Source organism: Oncorhynchus nerka, linkage group LG24 (assembly GCF_034236695.1).
Source record: "Oncorhynchus nerka isolate Pitt River linkage group LG24, Oner_Uvic_2.0, whole genome shotgun sequence".
Lineage (NCBI taxonomy): Eukaryota > Metazoa > Chordata > Actinopteri > Salmoniformes > Salmonidae > Oncorhynchus > Oncorhynchus nerka.
In genome coordinates, this window is record NC_088419.1 from 24,309,710 (window position 1) to 24,332,503 (window position 22,794).

Below are 22,794 nucleotides of genomic sequence, written 5' to 3' on the forward strand. Positions count from 1 at the left end.
CGGGGGGGGGGAGAATAATCTAATTAACAATGAAAATAACTTCAATATTTACTACATAAAAGGATAAACTAAAGAATAACAATTAAAAACTGAATGACTAAAAAGCAGCCTAAGGAAAAGCGATGCTAAAAAGGTATGTTTCAGTCCCGCTTTACTCAGTAATTTGTTGGAACACCTTTGGCAGCGATTACAGCCTCGAGTCTTCTTGGGTAAGAAGCTACAAGCTTGGCACACCTTTATATGGGACGTTTCTCACATGCTTCTCTGCAGATCCTTTCAAGCGCTGTCAGGTTGGATGGGGAGCGTTGCTGCACAGCTATTTTCAGGTCTCTCCAGAGATGTTCGATCTGGTTCAAGTCCGGGCTCTGGCTGGGCCACTCAAGGACATTCAGAGACTTGTCCCAAAGCTGTGTGCTTAGGATCATTGTCCTGTTGGAAGGTGATCCTTCGCCCCAGTCTGAGAACCTGCTCCAGAGTGCCCAGGACTTCATCGAGGATCTCTCTGTACTTTACTCTGTTCATCTTTCCCCCGATGCTGACTAGTCTCCCAGTCTCTGCCGCTGAAAACATCCCCACAGCATGATGCTGCCACCACCATGCTTCACCGTAGGGATGGGGCCAGGTTTCCTCCAGATGTGACGCTTGTCATTCAGGCTAAAGTGTTCAATCTTGGTTTCATCAGACCAGAGAATCTTGTTTGTCATGGTCTGAGTCCTTTAGGTGTGTTTTGGCAAGCTCCAAGCGGGCTGCCACTCTACCGTAAAGGCCTGATTGGTGGAGTGCTGCAGAGATTGTGGAAGGTTCTCCCATCTCCACATAGGAACACTGGAGCTCTGTCAGTGACCATCGGGTTCTTGGTCACCTCCCTAGGTAGATAGATGGGCTATGTGCAGTGATCTGTGAGATGCTCTGACAGCTGGTGCTTAAAGCTAGTGAGGGAGATATGAATTCCGAGGTGCATATTGAAGATATTGGACTAACTGTCCATTTTACTTTTCATCAGCCAACAAGATGAGTAGGCCTAACGAACAGCAAAAACACTAGCCTATGTCAGTCTACTATCTCTCATAGTACAAAAGTTGACATTCTGTGCGAGAAATAAATATTCCGAACATAGTCTGGGTCAGTTGTGGGATGCGCCAGATCCCAAATTTAATACCACTAGCATCAACCTTTTTTACGCAATGTATGCATAAGGTCACAACATTTAGCTTAAAATGTTGATGGCCTAATAGTGCATTTCTTCACAAGCCAACTATGCGCTCATTGTAGTAGGCTATAAGCGCAAATGTTCCATTAGCAGAAGTGACCGCAAATGTAATTATGCATGTAATACTTTTATTATAAAGGTGCATTTTTATGGTGACAATGATCTTCCCCAAACTTTGAAACGCGCTCGCTGCTTATGTATGCCAGCTAGGCTTGTCACGAACTGTCTCGTAGCCCGTAATAAAAAGAGAGAAAACGTTGAGATAACAGCATAACAAAATATATTTATTAAACTTAACTATATAATTTACTGTGTGTGTATATAGATGGTGTTGAGAGGTGCCATAACAAATGGACTCAAAGAAGCCCCAAATTGCCACAACTAAAAACAAGTGTGTCTGCGTGAGAGAGTCTCTTCAATGTATGGGGGAAAGGCGTATTTATTTATACCCGGAACACACCTGAGCCCAGGGGTGTCCCATGTTGCTGACGACCCTCCCGGCTCCGCCCACCGACATCCTGTATGAGCAGACAGAGTGGGAGGGTTGTCACAGGCTCAGCACCCCTTGTAAAGCGGATTAAGGTGCTTAATTTTAAGAAGTTATGTTCTCTAGTTGTGATCCAAACCATATCAAGACAATGGGCTAGGCTACATGAGGTGTGCGCGTATGATTCGAAAAAGTAATTAAAAAATATATAAGGCATTGTTTTTTATGCTGGGCGTCATTCACAGGCGACAATATATAATTCACAAGTGGCACACGAGTGATAGGTTAATATTGTCACCCTTCAGACTATTCTTGATTTAATCTTGTTTTTACATATATCATTTAGTATATGTGAAATTTGTTTTGATTTAGAACGGACCATTATCATGCACCTGTATCAAAACTGGGGTAGCGAGAAAAGATAAGTGTCACCTATGCACTTAAATAGCGAATGGAGGAATCTTTCCCGTGGTTAATTTGTGCCAGCCAGGTAGGCTATACTCCTGTTGTAAAGAAAAGCAATGTGCTTAATATTAGGGAAGTTGAGATATAGATTGCTGATGGAATCGTTTATTTTTTATAGAAGCCATCACGTAATTGCATAGCCTATAGATATGTTGCGCAACATGAGCTCATGGGCTCTCATGAAATTTTTGATTACATTTGCATTGATGTCACAGTGATTAGAGGGTTGCGTACCAGGCAGTTAGCACGTTTGGTTGGCTGCTCATGACCATCAGAGCTTGGAGAAGCCTACTTACCGTGACTTAACTGGCGGTCACTTGTCTTCACTTGCTTTCGTGACTGGGAGTAATACGGTCACCACAACAGCCCTAGTCATAGATCAGTTATTGTCATTGAAAGCAAGTCTAAGAAGCGGTAGATCTGTTCAATGGGCACTTTTTCTGCTTCTATGTTTTAGTTTTTGCATCTTTCAGTTTTGTGCACTGGCTGAAAATACAATTATTTGTAGTTATGGAAAATATATTTCACACAATGTTTGTCTACACTATACTTGTTTGTTTTGTCACAAACTGAAATTCGGCTTACTTCCAATTTTAGCAACCACAAAATGGTGGAGCTATTTCTGCATTATAGTGCATCTTAAATGTTTTGCTTTTTTTTCTTGCATAATCAAAATGTGATATCTTTATTATTTTGTACTTTTTAGATATTACAAGATTTTTTTCAATGAGGCTGTGTTTTTTTAGATGGAGAAAGCTTCCCTAAAATAGAGACACTAACAGATTATCAGCTGCTGTCTTTTATTGCCCATTTGTGTTCTTCCACTAACCCCTATACCCCCCGCCCTCTCCTCCTATTGATTATCTCCTTGTCTTACACCACTCTGGCTTAAAGTTGCTCTCTCCCTCGTGGTCCTGAACTACAAATAGATCTGCTGTTGTTTTTCCCATCACCCTCACTCTGTCTCTGGTCATTTGCGCCAGGTCTTGTGAGGAAAACGTTTGAGGAGAAATGCATCTCGTCTGGTGACCGCAAAGCCTTCAAGCCTCACCTTACCTTCATGAAGCTGTCCAAAACTCCTCCTCTACACAGTCAGGTGAGCCTCCTCACTCCTGCTGGAACGATATGCATAGAGAAAACAACACAGCTGTGTGGAGATCTAAGCGCAGCTTCACTATCCCTTCTTACTGGCAACCTTTTCTGCCTTTGAGGGATACCTTATTTGGTTGTGTAGGTAAGATTGTTAGAGAATTCAAAGCCAAGTGTGTGTGTGTTTATTCTGTCTTTCATATCAATTTACGCAATTTACCCTGCAAGACCAAAGTCCTTATGATAATGTCATTGATTATAATAATGTGTAGATTATCATGAAATAAGTGTGATTATGCACATTCAGTGACTTAGGAATGAAAATCAGTAGATGTAATAATACAATATACTTGACAGTTAAGAACAAATTCATATTTACAATGACGGCCAAACTGGCACGACGCTGGGCCAATTGTGCGCCGCCCTATGGGACTCCAATCACGGCTGGATGTGATAGTCTGGATATGCTTTGATAGTGTAAGCCATTTATAAACTTAACAGTATCTTTATACTAAGTCACTGTCCCATGGCAGGAAGAAGGCCCTTTGATCAAATTGTGAACCATGATATTCACTCAGGTTGAGTGAATTTGTAGCAGCGGTCCACTGTGTGACATGTTTACCGTCCTGGCTGAGTGAATGATTGTTATGGCAGTCTATGTACAGTGGTCTGGCAAGGGGAGGAGGGATGAGGAGCATTTGACCTGGAGGGGGGGGGGGTAGTAGGAGGGGAAGATGGACGCTCCCTGCTTTATCGGTTTGTTGGCAGTGGATGACCTATTTCCTGCTGGTGTTATTGTTCCCACCAGACAACAGGCAGCCTAGAGAATACTTTGTTACTGTGTGGGGTCAGGGTGGATGGGTGTGTTCTGAAACATCCATATCTGGTCAGATGTGACATTGTGCACATCCCCATGTCTGTCTGTGTTGTCTCCCAGGGTTTAAAGAAGCTGTACTCTAACTACGCTCGTCACCACTTTGGAAACGAGAGGGTGTTCAGACTGGCCCTCTGCTCAATGGTGAAGAAAAGACCCCAGATGGATTCTACCACCGAGGTCAGTTTCGGTGAGTAGAACCATGAGGCAGACTTGAAACAATTGTAACTGAAAATCTCATCTGTCCGCATTGACATAATTTAGAATTCAAAGAGATGAACGTTTTTTGCTTCATACCTACTGTACCACTTCAATATCACATGAATTATGCACACAACTTTATTTACTCCAAAACTTGGGAGGTAAACTAAACCTGAGGAAAGTCTAAATATCATAATACAGACTAATAGTGAGTACAGTGGGGATTTTCTTACTGGGATTTAATATTTATCCTAGAAAAATGTCCAGAACCAGTTCATATAATGTGATGTAGCAAGGGATGTTATTGTTTTTTTTAGCCTAGATTTTATTTTCAAACTGCCCCTTGATGTTACTGAACGGAATTCTTGCGGGTTGCTTTGTTTTTATTTTGACCAGCAGAGGGAGTTTATCATCTTTTTTTAGGTGATTGTCTGTGAGGGTGGTGCTTTTCCTCTACATCATCTGGTCAACTCTTTACCCAGGGACTAACATTAGGAGGTTTAAGATGCTTGTTGTTCAGACCTGCCTTGATATTCCTCAGAGGTCTGTTCTGACAATCAATAGACACTCATAATCAAGACAGAATTGGTGGGGATTGTGTTTTGTGGCTTTTAGTACTTGTTTTTTGTTTGAATTCCCTGCTTCTTTGAATTTATAAATTATTTGAGGATGATGTTCTTCTCTGGGAACAAGTGTCTTTGTCAGCCGTTCACTTCGTGTTCTATTTTGACTGAGTAAACCACAGAACAGACCTTTTTTCAAATTAGCCTAATTGTTTAAAAACCCAGGAATGTTTATGTTTAGCCTCCAACTTCTGGAGATTTTAGTTTTTGCTCTTAAAGCCACTTAAAACCAAGCTTGGCAAAAGTCAAATGCACCCGCGGTGAGAGAAATAGTCTGTGTGAGATCAGCTAAAGGCTTGGAATTCATTAGCCAGTACACAGAGCTGACGAGGGAAGAAGTGTTGTGGGAACAGGGCAGCCTAATTCATGTGCACTGACTGTCTCCACTGTGCGCTCCTCTGGCTGTGTGTGTCTGCTTTTTAAGACGATCAGGAACAAGTTAATTGTGCTTCAGATTGCTGTCTAACAGCCTGTGAAATTGGTGGTACTTGGAATAGACTTGTTCTGCATATCAAATATGTACCATCCCACTGGGCACAGACGTCAATTCAATGTCTATTCCATGTTGGTTCAACGTCATTTTATTGGAAAGACGTGGATTCAACCAGTGTGTGTGCGCTCAGTGTGATGTATGTAGGGTCGACAACAAAACATTAAAATATGGTTTGGCTATTATGGTTTGGCTATAGCCTAGTTCATCTGTAATTAGTCCACAGAGCTTTTGGTTGGTCTATATGACTAACATGGAAATGTCTAAAAGCATCCAGTTGAGAGCAACATGGCTCCAATAGAAATGCCATATTAATTTGCCTGGTACTCCAGGTTGGTCTGGAAGGACTCCAACTGGATCAGGAAACTGTCAGCGGCGGGCAGGCTATACTTTGGAAGGGTGTTGATTTAGGAGGATGTGTTTGTTATACATGACAGAAATAGAGCTCAGCTCCATGGCTAATTTCTCATTTGAGAACAACCTGTAAACACACACACAATTAAAATATGACTGATATTACGATGAAGATAGAATTGGGATTGGTGTGCACATACACACTGGTGTGAGTTGATTAGTGCATATATAGTATATTATTCTCTTGTCTCCGTCAGCTGTCACTTGGACTCATGAAGGCTCTGGTTGGGTAGCAGTGCCAGCTAGGCAAGCTCTCCAGGACTTTCCCACTAGATGTGTGTAGTTGGCAGGTCGGGGGTCTCTCCCCAGCCCTCTGATCTCTACTAGCTGCTCCCAGGTCCTGTGGGGACTGTGGGCCACTGAGCTGGCCTTGTGAGGGGATGGCCCCACTCCCCTGACTGAGTCAGCTTGGTGTCACAGACAGGACGCAGCACACTGAGGGTTCCCTCTCTCTCACCTCACACAAGCAGCCAGCTGTGAAACCCATGTCAAGGAGCTGACATCACAGTTCTGAAACACTATTGCCGTACTCACCCTCTAAGGTTGGGGCAAGAGGTTAACCCATGTATATGTGAGACTTAGATTTGATAGTGTTACTATGTTGTGAATATGACTCTGTTTTGTGCGAACCGCCAAGGATGCTGCAGGCTGGTTCCTCTCATATTATGGATTATACGCTATTCATTATTCACTCTGCTGTCTGAGAAACTGCTATGTATTGATTAGGAAATAGATTTTAGGGTGGCTGAATGTCATGTTGTTTTTAGTTGAATATGGGTGGGTCGCACTCTCAATTTCAGTTGAAGGATCTACAATCACGCCTGACAAGGCCAATGAAATCGGCCTCTCGCTGGAAGCCCCACCTTCCGGCACTGGCCTAGGTCCTGTGGGGACTGTGGGCCACTGAGCTGGCCTTGTGAGGGGATGGCCCCACTCCCCTGACTGAGTCAGACTGGTGTCACAGACAGGACGCAGCACACTGAGGGTTCCCTCTCTCTCACCTCACACAAGCAGCCAGCTGTGAAACCCATGTCAAGGAGCTGACATCACAGTTCTGAAACACTATTGCCGTACTCACCCTCTAAGGTTGGGGCAAGAGGTTAACCCATGTATATGTGAGACTTAGATTTGATAGTGTTACTATGTTGTGAATATGACTCTGTTTTGTGCGAACCGCCAAGGATGCTGCAGGCTGGTTCCTCTCATATTATGGATTATACGCTATTCATTATTCACTCTGCTGTCTGAGAAACTGCTATGTATTGATTAGGAAATAGATTTTAGGGTGGCTGAATGTCATGTTGTTTTTAGTTGAATATGGGTGGGTCGCACTCTCAATTTCAGTTGAAGGATCTACAATCACGCCTGACAAGGCCAATGAAATCGGCCTCTCGCTGGAAGCCCCACCTTCCACAGGTGATAAGCGTGAGGCTCGGATTAATTCCTTCAACTCAGGAACGATTCACGCCACTAAAACAATTGCAAAACAAGACGGTCTTAGGTTGCACAAACTAAACTGTCCCATAGTGGTAGAGCCTATTCACCCCCTGGATGTTGTGTGCTGACGGTTGTACACTGAAGGTTATCCTTGTTCTAATAAGTTTTCTAATCACAATTAGTTATTCAATTTGCTGGTGCAATGAGTAAGATTGCTACGAAAACGACAGAGACGATGATAGCTAAGCCGGCTCTGGGTCGAGATCATTCTCCCAGTCGTGCGGTTATAGCATTTCTCTGGAAGATACTTACTCGCGATTTACAGAATGTGTAGTTACCAACGCTTCCTGCATCTCGGTCCCAGCCAAGGTCCTGGATGCTGGTACCTCGACTGAGACTGAGATGCAGGAAGCGGAGCTGGGTTGAGTGGTGGGAGCAAATGTCTTGTCTGCCTAGAGTATGTGGTGGCTGCCTGCACCCAACTGGATCCTGTGCGCTCGGTCACCAGTTACGGGAGGCTGGTGGGTACCCCACGCCACCTGTCTGCCTCGGTCTAGCACCGCTTGCCTCTTCCTAGACTTGTTGATGAAGCGATCTGGTCCAAAGTGGAATTTTGAGACCAGGCTAGCTAAACAAGCACTGCATAGCGTGCTATGATGAAGTTTCTGGGGTAGTTATTTTGTTTGGTATACGTAGCGGTAACTCACTTAGTTATTCTAAACGGACCTTTCTGCGGTCAGAGGCTAGCTAGCCTAACTTATGCTAAAAAGCGTTTTGGGTAACGTTGGCTAGCATGCTTAACTTCTGACAAATCACTTACTAGCTTTCCCCTGGTGTTATGTCAACACAATTCATATTTTTAGTTCCTGGAGTTGGAGGGAAGGAAGAAAACAACAGGGTTTGCATGCAGCCCCCGATCACTTGGCTGGGGTAATTCCCGGAGCAAGGGGCCTCCACAAAAAAATACTGCTCCCACGTTTGGCAAATGGGGTACTACATCAGCCATTTCCAGAGCCCCCTGTGCCTTCAAGTTGCCGATCATGCAGGCTATACAGTCTCACGAAATCACAACATATGTTGGACGCTTGGGCGTCCATGTTTAATGCTGCCTCAGTTACTCCGTGTTCCATGTTGTTCACAGGGTTCAAGGGGTATATTAGTCTTCCCAGGGTGAGCGTGACAATTTGGGTCAGTGTTCACAAGGGTGCCCCCCTCCCCATAGGAGGCTTGTTACTGGGATTTAAAAAAAAATATTTCACCTTTTATTTAACCAGGTAGGCCAGTTGAACAACTTTTCATTTACAACTGCGACCTGGCCAAGATAAAGCAAATCAATGTGACAAAAACAGCAACACAGAGTTACGTTGCACATAAACAAATGTACAGTCAATAACACAATAGAAAAATCTATGTTTAGTGTGCGCAAATGTAGAATAGTAGGGAGGTAAGGCAATAAAATGGGCCATAGAGGTGAAAATAATTACATTTTAGCATAGCTGACTCCTGCCTGTAGCTCACTAGTTGTTATGAGCTCTCTAGTGATACAGGCCATGGGCTCTATAGGCGATTTTAATTGTTGGGAGCAGAGTTGAAGGAATGAGCAGGGTTAGACACGACCACCCTATTATCCCAAATGCAGTCTCTGTGCCTCATATGAGCACCCAAATGAGCTAGCTGCCTATCTCCAGCTTAAAGGAAAAGTCCACCAAAAATCTTTTGGTATTTGTTTCACTAGTCCATTATTGACAGCCCGCTTCTCCTTCACCCAAATCCAGACAGCTGATGTTCTGAAAGAGCTAAAAAATCTGGATCCCTACAAACGGGCTAGACAATCTGGACCCTCTTTCTGAAATTATCCGCCGCAATGTCGTCTGCAAATTTTATAATTGAGTTGGATGTGTGCATGGCCACGCAGTCGTGGGTGAGCAGGGAGTACAGGAGAGGGCTGAGCATACACCCTTGTGGGGCCACAGTGTTGAGGATCAGCGATGTGGAGATGTTGTTTCCTACCTGCACCACCTGGGGGCAGCCCGTCAAAGTTCAGGACCCAGTTGCACAGGGTGGGGTTGAGACCCAGGGCCTCCAGCTTGATGAGCTTGGAGGGTATTATGGTGTTGAATGCTAAGCTGTAGTCAATGAACAGCTTTCTTACATGGGTATTCCTTTTGTCCATATGGGATAGGGCAGTGTGTTGGTGATTGCGTAGTCTGAACATGTTGGGGCGGTATGCAAACTGAAGTGGGTCTAGGGCGGCCGGTAAGGTGGAGGTGATATGATCCTTGACTAGTCTCTCAAAGCACTATATGATGACAGAAGTGAGTGCTACAGGGCGGTAGTCATTTAGTTCAGTTATCTGTGCCTTCTTGGGTACAGGAACAATGGTAGCCATCTTGAAGCATGTGGGGACAGCAGACTGGGATAGGGAGAGATTGAATATATCCGTAAACACACCAGCTAGCTGGTCTGTGCATGCTTTGAGGACGTGGCTCCGAATGCGTCTGAGCCTTGCGAGGGTTAACACGTTTAAATGTTTTTCTCACGTTGGCCACGGAGAAGGGGGGTGGGGGTGGTCGCAGTCCTTGTTAGCGGGCTGCGACGGTGGCAATGTATTATCCTCAAAGCGGGCAAAGAAGGTGTTTAGTTTGTCTGGTAGCATGACGTTGGTGTCCCTGGCGTGGCTGGATACCTTTTTGTAGTCCGTGATTTTCTGTAGACCCTGCTGCATACGTCTCGTGTCTGAGCCGTTGAATTGCGACTCCACCATGTCTCTGTACTGGCATTTTGCTTGTTTGATTTCCTTGCGGAGGGAATAACTACACTGTTTATATTCAGACATATTCCCAGACCTCTTTCCATGGTTAAATGCGGTGGATCGTGCTTTCAGTTTTGCGCGAATGCCGCCATACATCAACAGTTTCTGGTTAGGGTAGGTTTTAATAGTCAGTGGGTCCAATATCTCCAATGTACTTCTTTATAAACTCACTCACTGAGTCGGCGTATAGGTCGATGTTGTTCTCAGAGGCTGGCAGGAACATATTCCAGTCCGCATGATCTAAACAATCTTGCGGACCAGTGCTGAAAGGTTCTCGTCACTGGTACATCCGGTTTGAGTTTTTGCCTGAAAGACAGAAGGAGAAAGATTGCGTCGTGGTTGGATTTGACGAACAGAGTGTTGGGGAAGGCTTTGTATGCATCACGGAAGTTAGAGTAGAAGTGGTCGAGGGTGTTGCGCATGCGTGTAGCGCAATCAATATGCTTGAATTTCAGTAGACTTGTTCTCATATTTGCTTTGTTAAAATCCCCAGCGACAATAAATGCAGCCTCAGGATGCATAGTTTCCAGTTTGCATGTACTCCAGTGATGTTCCTTGATGGCCTTCTTTGGTATCTGCTTGAGGGGGAATGTACACAACTGCGACTATATAACTGACGAGAATTCTCTTGTTAGGTAGAATTGCCGGCACTTGATTGTAATTCTAGATTGGGTGAGCAGAAGGCCTTGAGTTCCTTAATGTTATGATTACACAATGAGTCGTTAATCATAAAGCATACACAACCACCAGGCCTTTTCCCAGAGAGGTGTTTATCTCTGTCAGTGCGATGCATGGAGGTGTCTGAACCGATTCCGACAACATATCCCGAGAGAGCCATGTTTCCGTGAAACAGTATGTTACAATCTGACTCTCTGGAAGGCAACCCTTGCTCAAATTTCGTCTACCTTGTTGTCAAGAGACAGGACATTGGCTAGTAGTATACTCGTGCACACCGCTCCTGTCTATGGGGCGTGGCCAGGTGGCCGCTTCGTCTGCCCCTTCTGCGGCTTCGTTATTTTGGATCGCCTACTGGAATTACCTCCGTTGTCCTGGGTGGTGGTCCACACAGAGGTCTCCGCTTCGGGAAAGTCGTATTCCCGGTCGTAATGTCAGTAAGTTGAAGTTGCTCTCATATCAAGTAGTTCTTCCCGGCTGTATGTAATAAGACTTAAGATTTCCTGGGGTAACAATGTAAGAAATTATACATTAAAAAACAATAAAAATAATATTACTGTGTAGTTTCCTAAGAACTCGAAGCGACCATCTCTATCGGTGCCATACCATCCACCTGACAGGTGTGGGAAGCTGACTAAACAGCATGCTCATTACACAGGTGCACCTTTTGCTGGTGACAAAAGGCCACTGTAAAATGTGCAGTTTTGTCAACACAATGCCATGGATGTCTCCAGTTTTGATGGAGCGTGCAATTGGCATGCTGACTGCAGGAATGTCCACCAAAGCTGTTGCCAGATAATTAAATCTTCATTTTTCTGCCATATGCCATTTCCAACGTCGTTTTAGGTCATTTGGCAGTATGTCCAACCTGCCTCAACCGCAGATCACATGTAACCAGCCCAGGACCTCCACATCCGGCTTCTTCACCTGCGGACAGCTGATGAAGCTGTGGGTTTGCACAACCAAAGAATTTCTGCAAAAATTGTCAAACCGTCTCAGGGAAGCTCATATGTTTTACTCTTCGTCCTCACCAGGGTCTTGACCTGACTGCTGTTTGGCGTCGTAACCAACTTCAGTTGTCAAATGCTCACCTTCGATGACCACTGGCACGCTGGAGAACTGTATTCTTCGTGGATGACTCCCGGTTTCAACTGGAAGGGGCAGATTTGGGCGAGCAGTTTGCTGATGTCAATGTTGTGAACAGAGTGCACCATGGTGGCGGTGTGGTTATGGTATGGGCAGGCATAAGCTATGGACAATGAACACAATTGCATTTTATTGATGGCCATTTGAATGCTCAGCGATACCGTGACGAGATCCCAAGGTCCATTGTCCTTCCATTTATCCACCTCCATCACATGTCACAAGGCTATGTATGCAATTCCTGTAAGCTGAAAATATCCCAGTTCTCCCATGGCCTGCCTACTCACCAGACATGTTACCCATTAAGCACATTTGGGATTCTCTGGATCGACATCCACGACAGCGCGTTCCAGTTCCTGCCAATATACAGCAACTTTGCACAGCCATTGAAGAGGAGTGGGACAACATTCCACAGGCCACAATCAATAGCTTGAGCAACTCTATGCGAAGGAGATGTGTTGTGTCGCATGAGGCAAATGGTGGCCCACCAGATACTGTGTTTTTTTTTTTTTTTAAGGTATCTGATCAACAAATGCATATCTGTATTCCCAGTAATGTGAAATCCATAGATTAGGGCCTCAATTTATTTCAATTGACTGTTTTCCTTTTATGAACTCAAACTTAATACTATCTTTGAAATTGTTGCATTTAATTTTTTTCAGTATATTATATGCTATTGATACTATTGATTCCACTACCCACTTTATATATGTAAGTGGTCTATTACTGTCTACTGGATGCTTCCTCTTCTACCTCTTATTTTTTACTTATTAATTTAATGTACTGTATTGTTGAGGGAGCTTGCGCATAAGCATTTTGCTGCACCTTTTACACCTGCTGTAAACTGTGACGAATACATTTGATTTGGTCAGCGGACTAGTGGTAGGTAGTGTGGGTGAATGTGGCGAGAGGAGCGTGCTACTGGTAACATAATTTTTTTTAAATGATTAATTATTATAAGCTGGGTGGTTTGAGCCCTGAATGCTGATAGGCTGAAAGCTGTTGTATACCACTGGTATGACAAAACCATTTTACTCTTGTTATTACGTTGGTAAGAGTTTATAATAGCAATACTGCATTGCTGAGGGAGCTAGCACACAGGGCAAAATGCTTATCTTTTACACCTGCTGTAAACTATGTGACGAATGCATTTGATTTTACATTTCGTCAGCAGACTAGCAGAAGGTAGTGTAGGTGGATTTGGTGAGAGGTGTGCTACTGGTGGGTTCTTGAAAAATAGGGGTAGGGTTGTAGAGAATCGAAAGACCATGAATGTAATAAGAAATCTTAGGTGCTGGCTTAAGGCCAGTAGCAACCACTACAGAATGTCTGATCAGAACAAGGATGAGGCGAACAAGGATAAGGAGTTTAATGGAAGATGTCCACATTCACACACATCTGACCACTCATGGTTCAGTTAACTGAGACTCATGTCCAGTGAGAACTTGAAGTCGACCGATTTAGGATTTTTCAACGTCGATACCATTTATTGGAGGACCAAAATTAGCCGATGATGATTAATCTGCTTTTTTAATATTTTGTAATAATGACAATTACAACAATACTGAATGAACAGTGAACACTTGTATTTTAACTTACTATAATACATGAATAAAATATATTTAGTCTCAAATAAATAATGAAACGATGCTCAATTTGGTTTAAATAATGCAAAAACAGTGTTGAAGAAAGTAAAAGTGCAATATGTGCCATGTAAAAAAAGCAACCGTTTAAGTTCCTTGCTCAGTTCATATGAAAGCTGGTGGTTCAATATTCCCAGTTAGGAAGTTATAGGTTGTAGTTATTATATGAATTATGACGCGTTGACTTTCTCTCTATACCATTTATATTTCATATACCTTTGACTATTGGATGTTCTAATAGGCACTTTAGTATTGCCAGCCTAATCTCGGGAGTTGATAGGCTTGAAGTCATAAACAGCCATTACATTTACATTTAAGTCATTTAGCAGACGCTCTTATCCAGAGCGACTTACAAATTGGTGCATTCACCTTATGACATCCAGTGGAACAGCCACTTTACAATAGTGCATCTAAATCTTTTAAGGGTGAGAAGGATTACTTTATCCTATCCTAGGTATTCCTTAAAGAGGTGGGGTTTCAGGTGTCTCCGGAAGGTGGTGATTGACTCCGCTGTCCTGGCGTCGTGAGGGAGTTTGTTCCACCATTGGGGGGCCAGAGCAGCGAACAGTTTTGACTGGGCTGAGCGGGAACTGTACTTCCTCAGTGGTAGGGAGGCGAGCAGGCCAGAGGTGGATGAACGCAGTGCCCTTGTTTGGGTGTAGGGCCTGATCAGAGCCTGGAGGTATTGAGGTGCCGTTCCCCTCACAGCTCCGTAGGCAAGCACCATGGTCTTGTAGCGGATGCGAGCTTCAACTGGAAGCCAGTGGAGAGAGCGGAGGAGCGGGGTGACGTGAGAGAACTTGGGAAGGTTGAACACCAGACGGGCTGCATTCTGGATGATTTGTAGGGGTTTAATGGCACAGGCAGGGAGCCCAGCCAACAGCGAGTTGCAGTAATCCAGACGGGAGATGACAAGTGCCTGGATTAGGACCTGCGCCGCTTCCTGTGTGAGGCAGGGTCGTACTCTGCGGATGTTGTAGAGCATGAACCTACAGGAATGGGCCACCGCCTTGATGTTAGTTGAGAACGACAGGGTGTTGTCCAGGATCACGCCAAGGTTCTTAGCGCTCTGGGAGGAAGACACAATGGAGTTGTCAACCGTGATGGCGAGATCATGGAACGGGCAGTCCTTCCCCGGGAGGAAGAGCAGCTCCGTCTTGCCGAGGTTCAGCTTGAGGTGGTGATCCGTCATCCACACTGATATGTCTGCCAGACATGCAGAGATGCGATTCGCCACCTGGTCATCGGAAGGGGGAAAGGAGAAGATTAATTGTGTGTCGTCTGCATAGCAATGATAGGAGAGACCATGTGAGGTTATGACAGAGCCAAGTGACTTGGTGTATAGCGAGAATAGGAGAGGGCCTAGAACAGAGCCCTGGGGGACACCAGTGGTGAGAGCACGTGGTGAGGAGACAGATTCTCGCCACGCCACCTGGTAGGAGCGACCTGTCAGGTAGGACGCAATCCAAGCGTGGGCCGCGCCGGAGATGCCCAACTCGGAGAGGGTGGAGAGGAGGATCTGATGGTTCACAGTATCGAAGGCAGCCGATAGGTCTAGAAGGATGAGAGCAGAGGAGAGAGAGTTAGCTTTAGCAGTGCGGAGCGCCTCCGTGATACAGAGAAGAGCAGTCTCAGTTGAATGACTAGTCTTGAAACCTGACTGATTTGGATCAAGAAGGTCATTCTGAGAGAGCTAGCGGGAGAGCTGGCCAAGGACGGCACGTTCAAGAGTTTTGGAGAGAAAAGAAAGAAGGGATACTGGTCTGTAGTTGTTGACATCGGAGGGATCGAGTGTAGGTTTTTTCAGAAGGGGTGCAACTCTCGCTCTCTTGAAGACGGAAGGGACGTAGCCAGCGGTCAGGGATGAGTTGATGAGCGAGGTGAGGTAAGGGAGAAGGTCTCCGGAAATGGTCTGGAGAAGAGAGGAGGGGATAGGGTCAAGCGGGCAGGTTGTTGGGCGGCCGGCCGTCACAAGACGCGAGATTTCATCTGGAGAGAGAGGGGAGAAAGAGGTCAGAGCACAGGGTAGGGCAGTGTGAGCAGAACCAGCGGTGTCGTTTGACTTAGCAAACGAGGATCGGATGTCGTCGACCTTCTTTTCAAAATGGTTGACGAAGTCATCTGCATGCTTGAAGCACAGCGCTAAGAGCTGCTGGCAAACGCAGTAAAGTTTGAATGAATGCTTATGAGCCTGTTGCTGCCTACCACCGCTCAGTCTGACTCCTTTATCAAATCATAGGCTTAATTATAATAGAATAAACACAGAAATATGAGCCTTTGGTCATTAATATGGTCAAATCCAGAAACTATCATTTCAGAAACAAAACGTTTTATTAATTCAGTGAAATACGGAACCGTTCCATATTTTATCGAAGTCTAAATATTGCTGTTACATTGCACAACCTACATTGTTATGTCATAATTATGTAAAATTCATGTTTCTGACTACAAAGCGTGCTGGGGCCATAGACTAACAAACTGAAATCCCGGGAATCAAGGCTGCTGACAGGCTGAACGAGATGTGGTGGTGATTATTTTGTGTGACATTGACAAATAAGACACTAACAAAAGTGGGGGTCCTCTGAATGGGAGACTAAGCTGCCTGATTAGAACTAACCAGAAGGCATGGCTAAAATCAGCTGACTGAAGCTGGCCATTTTTAACAGTCCTAAAGATAGGCTGTTTCCCCCTCTGCTGCAGAACACATCAACTAGGATTTTGTGAGCTGGACATTGCTGTAGCAGGGTGGTGGTGTATTATAACAGTTGTTTTTGTAAATGTAGAAGGATCTCCAGTTAGGGGGATGTAGGAGGATCTCCAGTTAGGGGGATGTAGGAGGATCTCCAGTTAGGGGTGCACATGATCAATTCCTCCAGGCCTCATTGGTAAAAGAGAGCGAATAGCATTTGAGCTGTCCTGCTGAACTATGTCTAGGAAATACAGGATGTTTTCATCGCGTGCAATAGGCCTATTGGACAGTCCTCTTGCTCAAGTTGGAGGCATCATTACATTTCAAATGAGCACTGTGTATGTATTGATATATTGTGGTAATATTGATTAATTGTGCTGCCTAAATCCTTTGCCTGGCATTTCAGACAGATTTGACTATACACTGTAAGTTGATATTTATATAGGCTCAAGTGTGTTTTAATGATAATGGCCTCGACTTTGAGTGGGTGAAAGTGTGTGTGGTATTTAGGCTTGGACAGTTGATAATGTACCTTGGATGTTTGTCTAGCTACTAGAAACATCTATCTTGTGTAGTCAGTAAGCCATGATGGCACAGCGATGAATAACACTAGTCATATTCAAAAAGGTGATAGGAAGGGCCCTGTTATCTTTAGTGTGCATCTGCTTATGTGTGCCTACAGAAAGTATTTAAAACCCTTGACGTATTCTACATTCTGTTGTGTTCTAGCCCAAATTCAAGATAGACATTTGACTAGGTGAAAACCATGTTTTTGCAAATTGATTGAAAAAGAAACACAGAAATATCTCATTTACATAAGTATTCACACCTGAGTCATTACTTTGTAAAATCACCTTTGGTAGTGATTTACAGCTGAGCGTTTTTCTGGGTAAGTCTCTAAGAGATTTCCACACCTGGATTGTGCAATATTTTCCCATTCTTTTCAAAAATTATTCAAACTCTGTCACATTGGTTGTTGATTGCTAGACCACCATTTTCAGGTTTTGCGATTTAGATTTTCAAGCATATTTAAGTCAAAACTAACTTGGCCACTCAGTATCATCACATTATATTGGTCACATCCCCTAACCAGAAACTGGGGATGGATGGCGGCATTCGCACAAAACTGAAAGCGCGAACCACCGCATTTAATAATGGAAAGAGGACATTCACTGTCGTCTTGGTAAGCAACCAGTGTAGATTTGGCCTTGTGTTTTAGGTTGTTGTCCTGCTGAAAGGTGAATTAATCTCCTAGTGGAAAGCAGACTGAACCAGGTTTTCATCTCGGAATTTGCCTATGCTTTGCTCCATTCTGTTTTTTTGGCAGTAGAATGGCCCGTACTGAAGAGCTCAGTGACTTTCAACGTAGCACTGTCATAAGATGCCACTTTTCCAACAAATCAGTTTGTCAAATTTCTGCACTGTTAGAGCTGCCCCGGTCAACTGTAAGTGCTGTTATTGTGAAGTGGAAATGTCTAGGAGTAACAATGGTTCAGCCGCGAAGTGGTAGGCCACACAAGCTCACAGAACGGGACCGCCAAATGCTGAAGCAAAGTCCGCACAAGAACTGTTCGTCAGGAGCTTCATGAAATGGGTTTCCATGGCATAGCACCGTTCACCATTCCCAATGCCAAGCGTCAGATGGAGTGGTGTAAAGCTCGCCACCATTGGACTCTGGAGCACATTTCACCATCTGGCATCAGGACAGAATCTGCATTTCGTGTCTTGCTCAACACCCCAAATGCAAAGCATTTTCTTTGTTGACAGAATTTTATAGAATATCTTTCACTGAAAGGCTTTTGAGTATGTATCTATTGATGTTTTGTATGTACAATTTTAAGACCTGCTTCCATGATTTGGCTTGTCATATCTTTCCAATACGTTTGAAATATACACGGATCAAAAAAATAAAGGGACCACTTAAACAACACAATGTAACTCCAAGTCAATCACACTTCTGTGAAATCAAACTGTCCACTTAGGAAGCAACACTGATTGACAATAAATTTCACATGCTGTTGTGCAAATGGAATAGACAACAGGTGGAAATTATAGGCATTTAGCAAGACACCCCCAATAAAGGAGTGGTTCTGCATGTGGGGACCACAGACCACTTCTCAGTTCCTATGCTTCCTGCCTGATGTTTTGGTCACTTTTGAATGCTGGCGGTGCTTTCACTCTAGTGGTAGCATGAGACTGAGTCTACAACCCACACAAGTGGCTCAGGTAGTGCAGCTCATCCAGGATGGAACATCAATGCGAGCTGTGGCAAGAAAGTTTGCTGTGTCTGTCAGCGTAGTGTCCAGAGCATGGAGAAGATACCAGGAGACAGGCCAGTACATCAGGAGACGTGGAGGAGGCCGTAGGAGGTTAACAACCCAGCAGCAGGACTGCTACCTCTGCCTTTGTGCAAGGAGGACCAGGAGGAGCACTGCCAGAGCCCTGCAAAATTACCTCCAGCAGGCCACAAATGTGCATGTGTCTGCTCAAACGGTCAGAAACAGACTCCATTAGGGTGGTATGAGGGCCCGACATCCACAGGTGGGGGTTGTGCTTACAGCCCAACACCGTGCAGGATGTTTGGCATTTGCCAGAGAACACCAAGATTGGCAAATTGATCATGGTGGATTATATTTTGTATCACTTTTCTAATTTTTAAAGAAATACATTTTTGACATTATACAGTCATCACAACCAAGTAACGTGATATTGAACTTCTGCATGTTACTTTAATAATGAAATGAATCCCTCGTGGTGGGTGCCGGATAGTAGGGGTTTCTGTAAAGAACATTTTATATACCTCAATTGGAATTCCATCAACCTGGTGACTTGCCTATTTTTGAATGATTCAACGGCATAAAGTAGTTCCTCCTCGATCAAATCTTGCTGCTCGTCAGTAAGTTTCGGGTGGGGGTGATTCTATATAAAATCTCTGAGAATGATCAGATTTTAGGGCTGTCTTCCTCTAAGGTGAACAGCTATTTGAAATATTATATATATCATTGGGAGATGACAATGCCATTCTCTCTCATTCGTTTTGATATATTTCTCCTGGCAACATTTCTCTGCTGTAAATGCATGAAATGTTGGGAGCATTTTTCACATGTTCTATCCATGTGGCTCCAAACCTCTCTAGCTCTCTCTGTTTTCCACTGACTAATGGTAATGTTGTAATTCAATCTTTAGAAGAATTGTCCATTTGTTGGTTTAGAGTGATCATTTAATCTGTTAAAAGCTTTTTCCTTGGCCAGAAACCTTTTCTTTCTCTTGATGATTAGTTAACAAGTTGAATCAGGTGTGCTTGTCCATGGCTACAACAAAACGTGTACTTTTGGGGTTACTGGAGGACTGGCGTTGGGAAACTGCCCTAGCTCATCATGAACATCCAGTCATGTGTTTTTGTACCCTGTCATTTTTCTCCTGTTCCATTGAAGCACAGCGATTGGCACATTGTAGCACCACAATGGGATGGGGAGGGTTTAACAGTGTATGTGTGCCCATTTTGGTCTGTGTCCACGAGCGTGTGTGCCTAATTTTGCCTACACGTGTGAGTGAATCTGTGCATTTTAGTGTGTTTTTTTTAGAGTAGAAGCAGCTGTGTGGTTACTGTTGTTGGGAGCTGGAGACTGCTGGCCCTCTCAGCCAGCTGAGGACAAATGCTGCCGTGTATGTGGTCCATCAATGGCCTGTTACAATGCCATCACACATCCTTAACGGCCTGACTCAGGTTTAATCCAGCATCTAGGATTGGCCACAACTCATCACTCAGACAGCTGCTGGTCCTCCATAATAGATTGACTCCAACTAAATCTCTTCCAATCACTGTTTAAGAGTACAGCATAGTCCCATCAATGACAACCACAGTTTGGAGCGACTTAGGCTCCCATATGCCGATCAACAAAGCTTTGGTAAGATGTTCAGCTGCCTCGTCTAACCTCGTCAATACCAGTAGCTCTGTGAACGATAAGAAAATCCCCCTGTATAGATAAGCAGTAACTAGTGGAGGAAAAATGTGAGGTGAGTTGGACCCATGCTGGTTGCGATAACTTCCCCCCTGCTTCCATTTTAGTCATTTAGCAGATGCTCTTATCCAGACCGATTTACAGGAGCAATTAGGGTTAAGTGCCTTGCTCAGAGCACGTCGACATATTTTTCACCTAGTTGGCTCAGGGATTCGAACCAGCAACCTTTTGGTTACTGGCCCAATGCTTTTAACTGCTAGACTACCTGTCACCGCACAACAAGGGCCTCGCCCTACCTGCTCGCTCAGACTCTGCATATGAAACATGCTGTTGTATGGATCTGATGCTGTTTGTTGTGCGATTATTAATTATGTGGACACATCTCTATGATCTACACTGTAAGACTCAGTGGTCTCTGCACTGTCTGAATAAATCTATTCATTTCTCGCACAAAAACAAGTCCCTGATTCATTTAGTATCTGTCAGATTCACGCTGTCCAACATTAAAAGTAATGCTCGGGTGCATTTGACTTTCAATACATGTCGATAGATCTGATTTAATCAAGGCTTTGATCTTTCAAACGCAACTAGACCTGGTAAATCGCCATCAGTGGGACATTCCAGAAATAATAAACACTGGCGTTCCAAGCTAAAATAGCTCTGATGTTATCCGTGTTTAACAACAATAACAGAGCTGTGTCTGAGATCAGCACCGTCATCTAGACTAGGTCCACAGACTGATAGACAGACCATTTTTCCCCCTTAGTAGAGACTTCCAGGCGTCTAGCAGTGCTGACCTCCAGAGAGCAGTTTTATTTCATTATTTTCTAAGCAGGCGTCACCCTGTCATGGCCGTGTGTGTGTGTGTGAGAGATCCAAGCTGGCCTTTGTGTGCCCACCCATCCATCTCGCACTCCTCCACAATCACATATGTTTTTGAATACCAACAGACTAGATTGAATTAGCTGCTAATTAAATCTTGTATGTCGAGGGTTAAGTAGAGGAGAGGCATGTAGTTACCCTGGCGTAGTATTTCACAAATGCTGCCTTCTAGTGGGCCTTGGATGGTGGGTAAGAGGTGGTGACAGTGTTGAGAGGGGTACCTGGGCCAGTGGGGTCAGAGCAGAGATGGCTAATAATGAAGTGGACATCAGAGATAAGTGTTCATTACCTATAGCTAGATCTGTATGTCCTGTCTCTCTGCCTGACATGTCATTTTTCTATTCTTAGTTTTTGCTCGAAAAGCCACTGTCTAAAAGCATTTACAATTGTTCAACTTTTGAATTGTAGAAAAGGATAATTGGATTTTCACTTACAGCATTCTGTTGCACTTTGACATTTTGATCTGTTGGTGTGATTCTTATTTGATCTTTTGGGTCTGTAGGTGAGTTAAATGTGAGTTAGTCGTAGTGCGTCAATTTGTTTTTTAAGCCGATAAATAACAGTCGTCGGCCAAAATGACCAAAAAATAAATCCTGTGGCAAAATGCTTTTTGTTCATTGATTGAAATACCAGTCGATGTAAATACGTTTGACCATCATGCTTATTTGTCTATAGTTTCATTTGCATAATTTAGTGAAATTTAAATTGGGCTTTTGTGTGTTGCTAGTCATGTGTCATATTTATCCAACACAACTATCACACGCCCAGCACACAGAGCCTATTTTGAGAACTTCTCTTGCAGCTCCTCAGCTGGTTGCTGCTGGAATAAAACATGTGCCTCTATTATCCCATTCATTGTGCAACAATTCTAAATGCAGTTGTGTGTAAAACAGTTTTGGTGCACGATTAAAAAGAGGTACTATTTTTATTTCTCAACTGGTAATTTAAGCTCGCCTCCCATTCAACTGCAGGCAACAGGCTATCAGTGTGTCACCCACCACTTTACAATGTCAGCTAAAGGCAGTATGCATTTTGAAAATATACTTAATGGTTTGAATTCTGAATGTTTTATTTCATATTATGAGGCATGTCTTACCTCGCTTCAAAGTAGCCTATAGGCTACATCCTACCACTGAAACGGGAGGCAATTATTTCAAAAAGACTTCATAGCTGGTGCGTGAATGTCGGGATGCTTACGATGTATCCTACTGTACCATTCTGCGTGCCAGTTATGATTTTCAAATGCAAATTTTCGTGGATGAGCTTAATTTCAATAATATAGTTTTGAAATACACGAGTGTACAAAAATTAGGCACAAACACACACAATCCATGTCTCAATTGTCAAAAAAGCTTAAGTCTTTAACCTGTCTCATCCCCTTCATCTACACTGATTGAAGTGGATTTAACAAGTGACATCAATAAGGGATCCCAGTTTTCACCTGGATTCACCTGGTCAGTCTATATCATGGAAAGAGCAGGTCTTCTTAAGGTTTTGTACACTCACTGTATGTAATGGGGAATTGATAAAACATTTCTATTAAAGAGCGAACAATTCACACAGTGAATGCGCAAGAATTGGCAGAAGACAGCTGAGCCATTCTGGAGAGAGACTCGCCTATATCTTCGCCAAACACCCCTTGTCTCAACATTTTCAATTATACTCGAGACCCGCTTTTCACGGACGGCCGCAACTCAA

The 22,794-nt window shown here is 43.9% G+C and overlaps 1 pseudogene; it reads left to right on the forward strand.

Annotated features, from left to right (window-relative positions):
* LOC115107708 (A-kinase anchor protein 7-like) overlaps positions 1–22,794 on the forward strand; it is a 35,355-nt pseudogene that overhangs the window by 3,571 nt on the left and 8,990 nt on the right.